This window comes from Hipposideros armiger, unplaced genomic scaffold (assembly GCF_001890085.2).
Source record: "Hipposideros armiger isolate ML-2016 unplaced genomic scaffold, ASM189008v1 scaffold_646, whole genome shotgun sequence".
Classification (NCBI taxonomy): Eukaryota; Metazoa; Chordata; class Mammalia; order Chiroptera; family Hipposideridae; genus Hipposideros; species Hipposideros armiger.
The window spans coordinates 735583-742596 of NW_017731996.1; the positions used below are offsets into that span (position 1 = coordinate 735583).

At 41.4% G+C, this 7014-nt stretch overlaps 1 protein-coding gene across 1 annotated transcript in view; it reads right to left on the reverse strand.

Annotated features, from left to right (window-relative positions):
• Positions 1-4148, reverse strand: part of TUT4 (terminal uridylyl transferase 4) — a 117767-nt gene extending 113619 nt beyond the window's left edge. The window contains exon 1 of the mRNA XM_019625931.1: positions 3982-4148. The gene's annotated coding sequence lies outside the window, so the exon portion shown is untranslated. The remainder of the gene's footprint in view (positions 1-3981) is intronic.
• Positions 4149-7014: the final 2866 nt, after the last annotated feature.

Consider the following 7014-nt stretch of genomic DNA (forward strand, 5'->3'; position numbering starts at 1 on the left):
AAAAAAAAAAAAAACTACCAGAGTACTGCAACTTACAAACATACATATTTCTTTTTGAAAGTACAGGCTGGTTTATGTAAAGATTAAGGACTTTGCTCATCTTTATTGATGAACACTGAGCTTGCATGAATGTTTATCCTTTCCAGCCCACACTTCCCAATGCTTTATCCTATTGGTTTCTAGTGTTAAACTATTCTAGTTAAACTATTCTAGTAGTCAATTAGCCCAAGCCAAGGAAGGAAAAAACTTCCTAAATAACCATAACAAGGTGATTTCTCCCAGAGGTATTTTTATCTCAAAAGAATCTTCTAAGATGCTACATTCTTAGACAATAAGATCTGGCTCACAGGATTCTAAAAAAACCAGTCTGGAATACAGCAACTAGAGAGAGGCGAGTGGCATGGAAAAGATGGCTTTACTATCTACTAAAAACATGTAAAATCTGTTGGGAAAGAAGCCAAAGAGAAAGAAATACTAAACTAGGAGTCAGAAAACATACTTTTAATCACAGTTTAACCACTATCTCACTTGGCGATCTCATTTAACAAGATAAAAATCCAAATGCCTTAACTTCACATACACAATAACCTTCACAATCTGACTGCTACTTCCAACCATTTCCCTCACTACTTTAATCCATAAATCCTCGATTCCTGCCAGGCTGAATTTCTCACTCTTCCCTATATATCATGCCCTGTAACAATTTATCATCTTTGTATATGTTATTCCTTAGCTCTGGAATGAACTACTATCTGTCCCCTTCTCCACCTAGCAAACTCCTATTCATCCCTCAAAAGTCAACTTTTCCCTCTGAGCTCCTATAATCTAGTGTATTGTAATTTATCAGTATTATATACATAGACTGAGTTCCCTATAAGAATAAATGATCTTCAATAATTTTGTATCTCTAAAACCTTGTAGTGAGTGTCTAGCATAAAGTACAAATGCAAATGTTCAATGAAATAAATGATTAAATGATGAATTAATGAGCAACCTTAAGCAGTTTCTCCTATAAAATTAAGAGAATACTTGATACATGTGAGAAACAACATGGCCTATATAATAGGAAGAGCACACAAAGATTCTTTGTATCTTTTTAACTCTAAGCTCTTCAGCGAATTACTTAACCTCTGAGTCAGAGATCCCTCATCTACAAAACAGGTTTCATAGGGTTGTACATTAAACCAGTTTTGGCAGGGGAGAACCCCACAAAAACATGTATAGCACAATGCCTGGAACAAACCGGTACTCAAATACATATTAATTCCCTTTTTTTTTTTCCCTTTAACTCACAGGATAATTATGAACACCCAGTGAGATAACTGATTTGAAAATCATAACAGCACATAAATTAAATCTCTCAAGTAAGGGAGAAAAAAATCAAAATGGTTCATCCTTGCATTTATACACCTTTCCTTCTTTTTAGATTTGTAAGAAACACTTGGAGACATTGCTGATTTTTAAAAATTTCCCCAAATTACACAATTACCTAGGATTCTAAAACTAAAACTTAAGTTTAGTGTAAACAATTCTAATTCACTTAGTTCAGTGTAAACAATCCTAATACCTCTAAAATTAAGAAAAAGTCTACACACCCAGCTTTAAACTAGTGTCCTTTTCCCTTGCCTGTTTTAGGTCTTTCTAGAATTGTTCTTTCTTAGAATATGGAATGACTTTAATTGAATTTGTAACAATGACTTCAACTGAGTTTTGTACATTATTTCATGGATTCAAGCATTTGTGGTCTAGAAAGTAACACATCTCACTGAATTGTTATATCAAAATGGTCTGAGTTTTTTAAAGGATAAACCAAATTTAATAGCATCAGCATTTCGAGGTAAGTCTTATTTTTCTGAAACCAGAAACTTTCTGCACAAAATAAATTCAAACACCTTTCTCTACCCACAGATCCTGATTTGACATTCTATAAAGAACACAACATAAGTGTTTATCATGCATGTCAAGGTTAACTTGAGGTCAAAAAAATGTTCTCTAATTACTTACTTTACTAAAATAAGTCTGCTCTGAGAATAAAAGTTCTTTTTAAACACCTTTTCATTAATCAGAGATATTTATAATTATAAACTTTGATTTTAAAAAGTCTAAAATTATAAATGTAGACACTGTTCTAGGTAAATTATCTAAAAATAAATGTAATTCTAGGTGTGATTTAGGATTTACAAAATTGAACTAAACTTATGTGCATGGTAACGTCTTAATTTATCTGATATAGTAGCAACTTGACCTAGGACAATAAAAAAAACTTTAATTTCCTTTTTGTATTTAGATATTTGCTAGACTTAAAATATTAAATGTCAATAACTTTCATTTCTGCTACTGTATTATTTCAAGAAAGCTTTTTTTCATTTTCCACACTAGTCAAATAAAAAGTTGCAAACAGCAGAAAAATTATCTAAAAGATCTTTTTTTAAAGCAACTTTCTTTTGTTTATATTAAATATATTTTTAAAGCATAAAATGACAAAGTTCTTATCTTCCCCAAAATGTACTTTTTAGAAGCACTCTTCAAATTTTGTTTATGAAAGCATTATAGCACACAAAACACTAGTGAATTCATTATCTTAAGCACAGCTTTCTAACTGAATCAATATTTCATAATTTTTCAAGTTGTGGCTAATCAGTACTAGGATGCAGTGTAGTGCAGCAATTTCTAAGGAGACAGACAAGGGTTCTGTGCCTAAAGAAAATTTCAGCATATAGTTTACTCACATACAGAACATGCTGACTGATACTAACCAAAAAAAGTCAACTTTTTTTTTTTTGAACCAGCCCATAATTCACCACCTTGGTATGGCATTCTCTCTAAATTATCATTTCCAAATGGGATTATTCGATTTTATTAGCTAATGGTTCTCATTACTTTAAACACAGAAACAGGATATGTTCTGTCTCACCAAGTGTTACACATTTATTTCTTACTACAAGTCTTGGGTGGGGGGTAAGCTTTGGAAACAAAAGGTAATCTGATCCATTCCAGGTAATTACTGGATGCCAACAATACACAATTCGAATTGCATTTCTGGACGCTAAAAAGATTACAAAAGGGAGTAGAACGTCAAATGTGCAAAGAACTACTTTTGTATCAAAAATATATCAAAATGGTATACTGAAACTAAAATCTCGTTCGATGTACCAAATTCATCTGATTAAAGATTTAATAATCTTCTGAAAAGAAAATGTTTAATCAACGTTGTTAAAATAACAGTAATTCATTCCATTCAAGTACGACTAGAAGTACCGATGATATTGTTTTTCAGGTCTAAATATCTCATTCTTTTGCAATCCGGATACTAAAAGGACCTGAAACCTATAGTGGAGGCGTTGCAACAACTCAGCGAATGTTGTCTGTTTACAAATACGAATCTCAGAGTTTCCCACGTCAAAAGCATTCATTACCACCATTCGACTGGAGGGCGGGGTGAAGGCGGGCGAACAAGAAACGAAATCCACAGACACATCTGCCTTCCCCCGACAAGGGCGAGCCCAGAGAAAATATTTATGCTGTATTACATGCATGTGTATACTTACGTTACATATGTACGTTTCTATCTAAGCAGGGATGAAAGAAAGGCACACATGACAGGGAATCCTACTGGACCCAAGAGAATGCTCACGCCAATTCCGTTAACTCAAAATCCTCCTCCCAAGTCTACAGGTTTCGGCCCGGGACCGAGAGCCTCAGCCTCTCAGTGGAGTTCAGCCCCAAAGCGCCCCAATGCCCTCCTCAGGCCGCCCAGGCCGCCGCCCCTACCTCCCTTTATCTCTGCCTTCCCCTGGGACATTGAAGCCCATTCCAGCAAAGAAAGAAGTGTCAGGCCCCAAGGGGGCAGCTGAGACGCGCTCCGGCCCGGCCCTCGACACCTGCGAGGCGCGGCACCTGAGGCGAACAGGGGGCCGCCCGGCCTTTTCCGAGCACACCCCCTAGGCGGCCAGTGCTCCGCCGCCGCCGGAACCTCTATACCTGCGAGGCCTGCTAGCTACAGGCGCGCGCGGCGCCTCCTCATCTCAATGGCTCCGGCTCCCCCTCCGCCTCCCGCTGCCGCCGCCGCCGCCGCCGCCGTCGCCGTCGCCGTCGCCGCCGCTGGAGGCCGGGAGACGACGAGCTCAGGATTCCACCGCCATGTCCGCCGCGCCGCGAACTGCATTGTGGGGGGGAAGGGGAGGGGAGATGGAGGGGAGGGGGAGGGGAGAAGGAGGAGAGAGTGGGAGAGAAACAGGAGGACCCGCTGAAGGGAGGGAGCCGAAGAAGATGGAGAGCTGGGGGAGCAGGGGTGGGGAGAGTCGGGTGAAGTCCTGAATGGAGTCCTGCCCGGAGGTGGGACGCGAGGGAGACCCCAGAGAGGAGACGCAGGGGGAAGGGCTCAGGGGTGCCCCTCCCTTGGTTCTGAAGGCCCCTGGAAACCAGCTAAACCACGGCGGGGGTAGTAAACACCAATGGGGGAGGGGCTGCGTTCGGGGGCTTGTAGTGGCTGCGGGAAACAATGGGGAGGAGAACGAGGCAATAGGGCTGCGCCTTCACACTCAGTGAGGGAAGGGGCGGGAGCGGGAGGACACTAGTTAGCCCGCGAGGAGGGGGCGGGACACTCTAACGTTGGGGGAGGGTCGAAGTCACCAGTGGCTCTTGAGGAGGGGCGGGGCCACTGAGCGCGGGTCTGGAGGTCCGGCTCTGCTCCGGGGCCCCACTGGGGAGCGGCGCGAGGACTCCCGCATGCCTGAGGAGTTCGGGCGTTACCGCGTGGCTCAGGTCTGGTTCCTGGACTGCGGGCCGCCCTGCCGAGGCCACCCAAGCAGGACGAGGGGCCCCGAAAGCCACCTCGCTCTAAAAGCGGTCCCCGGGAGAAGAAAGCCCGGCCTTGGACGTGCACCTTCTGGCCTGGCTCACCGACTGAGCCAGACCCCAGCTTCTGCGGACCCTCGGCGGCTAGCACGGACTTCTGAGCACCAGCAGGGAGCGAGAGGAAGACCCCGGGGTCGACCCTCGCCTGTTTATCTTTGCAACAAGCCCTCCAAAACTAAAATGCATTTCTTTTTAAAAAGCAGCCAATTCAGGAGTTAAGGAGCTCGGCAGAGAAATTTCAAGAGCATCCCCCCCCCCAAAAAAAAATTTAGAAATCATTTTCTTCAGTTTCACGTGGGTTGGAATCAACTACCGTCCTTAGGCCCTCTCCTCCCCCCGTGCTTTTAATGTGTCAAGTCCCTCCACACAGTCATTTAAAGTCAGGGAACTTAGATTTGGTTAGGTTTTTTTTTTAAGACACCCCCTCTCCCAGTCTTGGAGATTATTCAACCAATGTCTGACCTCAAAGCTGGACAGACAATTCACACAACTACAATCCTTGCATTTGACACATACTAGGCAGGAAAAGGATATGACAAATAGTGCTGAGGGCATGCTAAATCTTAAGTGTTTACAGTATACTGCCTTATAAATTTTCTTATAATATGACTCAGAGACTAGAACCTGCAAGAGGTTACAGTAGGACATTACTCTGCATAGTCCATGTACTTCCCACTACACCCCAGAACTGCATACCTCATTTATCTGTTTATGTCCCTATGAATCGGAAGCTCGGTGAGAAGAGACCAAGCATTACCCACTAAGTGCTAGGCATTTTAGTAGGAACTTCACATATTTCACCATTTACTCCTCATCACAACCTCATGAAGTCGAGACTATTGTGCCCATTTACAAATGAGAAAACTAAAGTTCGGAGCATACATAAGTGCATTTTACCCATACTTATCTGATGCCACAACGCCCAAGTATAGTACATTTCCAGTCAAAAGAGCCTTACCTGGCTTCAGCACTTATCAGCTGGGTGACTTTGGGCAAATACACCCTCTAAATGTCCTCATCTGTAAGATTTTAAAGTAAAAAAACCTACTTCACAAGGATAATGTAAGGAAAACAGCAGGACACAAAAGTTGAAGCCGATAGAGACATTAAGATGATACCAACATGTGCTTCACTTTAGTGAGTGCTATCAGTGTCCTTGGAGGAAATTCAATTGAATCAAATTCCCTGACTACTTAATAAGAGCAAAGCATTAAATTAGGTACCTAGGAATATACAAAGACAAATGAGGTTCCTATCACCAAAAAGTTCCATTGAGCAAGAAAGGTGGTTCTATTAAGCTACAACAAAAAGCAATAGGTCATAAGAGCAAAGGCTGGGCTAATACATAGCAGAGCATGATGAAGTCCACTTGGGTGAGACTTTAATGGAAGAGGTAGAAACTGGACCTTGGAGGCTCACCTGCTATGTGCCAGCCACATGTATGTGATTCAGAGAACATAATTTAGTCTGTAGTGTACAGGAGATAATGTGCCTGGAAATAAAAGCCGGGGCCAGATTGAGAATCCCAGTGCCTCTCTTTGCTTGTATCTTCCAGAAAACTCTCTTCTACCACCTTTCTTATTCCTCAAGACCCAGCTCAACTCCCACCTCCTTTATTAAATCTACCTGATCACCCTCCTCCACTGAATGTGATACCTCCATTCTCTGAATCCCTACATGTTACTTTTATAAGTCTGGCCCCAATACATTATAAATTAAACATAAATACTTATATTTGTATTTCTTATAATGCCTACATACTTGTTGAGTTAAAAATTTTAGCAACTATAATCTTGTTTAATTTCACAAAAAAGTGGGTATAGAGCAAGTATTATTTCTATGTAAAGAATGAGGAAACTTGGGTCTCAAGAGGCTTAATTAGTGGCCAGGATCATACAGTAAGTCACAGGTAGGACTAGAATACCAGTCCTGTGTGATTCAATTCTTTTCATTGAATCACAAACAGCTTACTGAGAAATAAAATGGTGAATGTCTCACTGCTTTGTAAAAATACACTGAGAACTTAATGTCTGATGCTTGCAAGAAAGACCTCATGATTGTAGTTAAGTCTCCAAATTTAACCTTTCAGCCCAGAAGTTTTGAGAACTCAATTTCCTCCAAACTCAGGTAAAAATTGAAACAAAAATCTTTTTTATT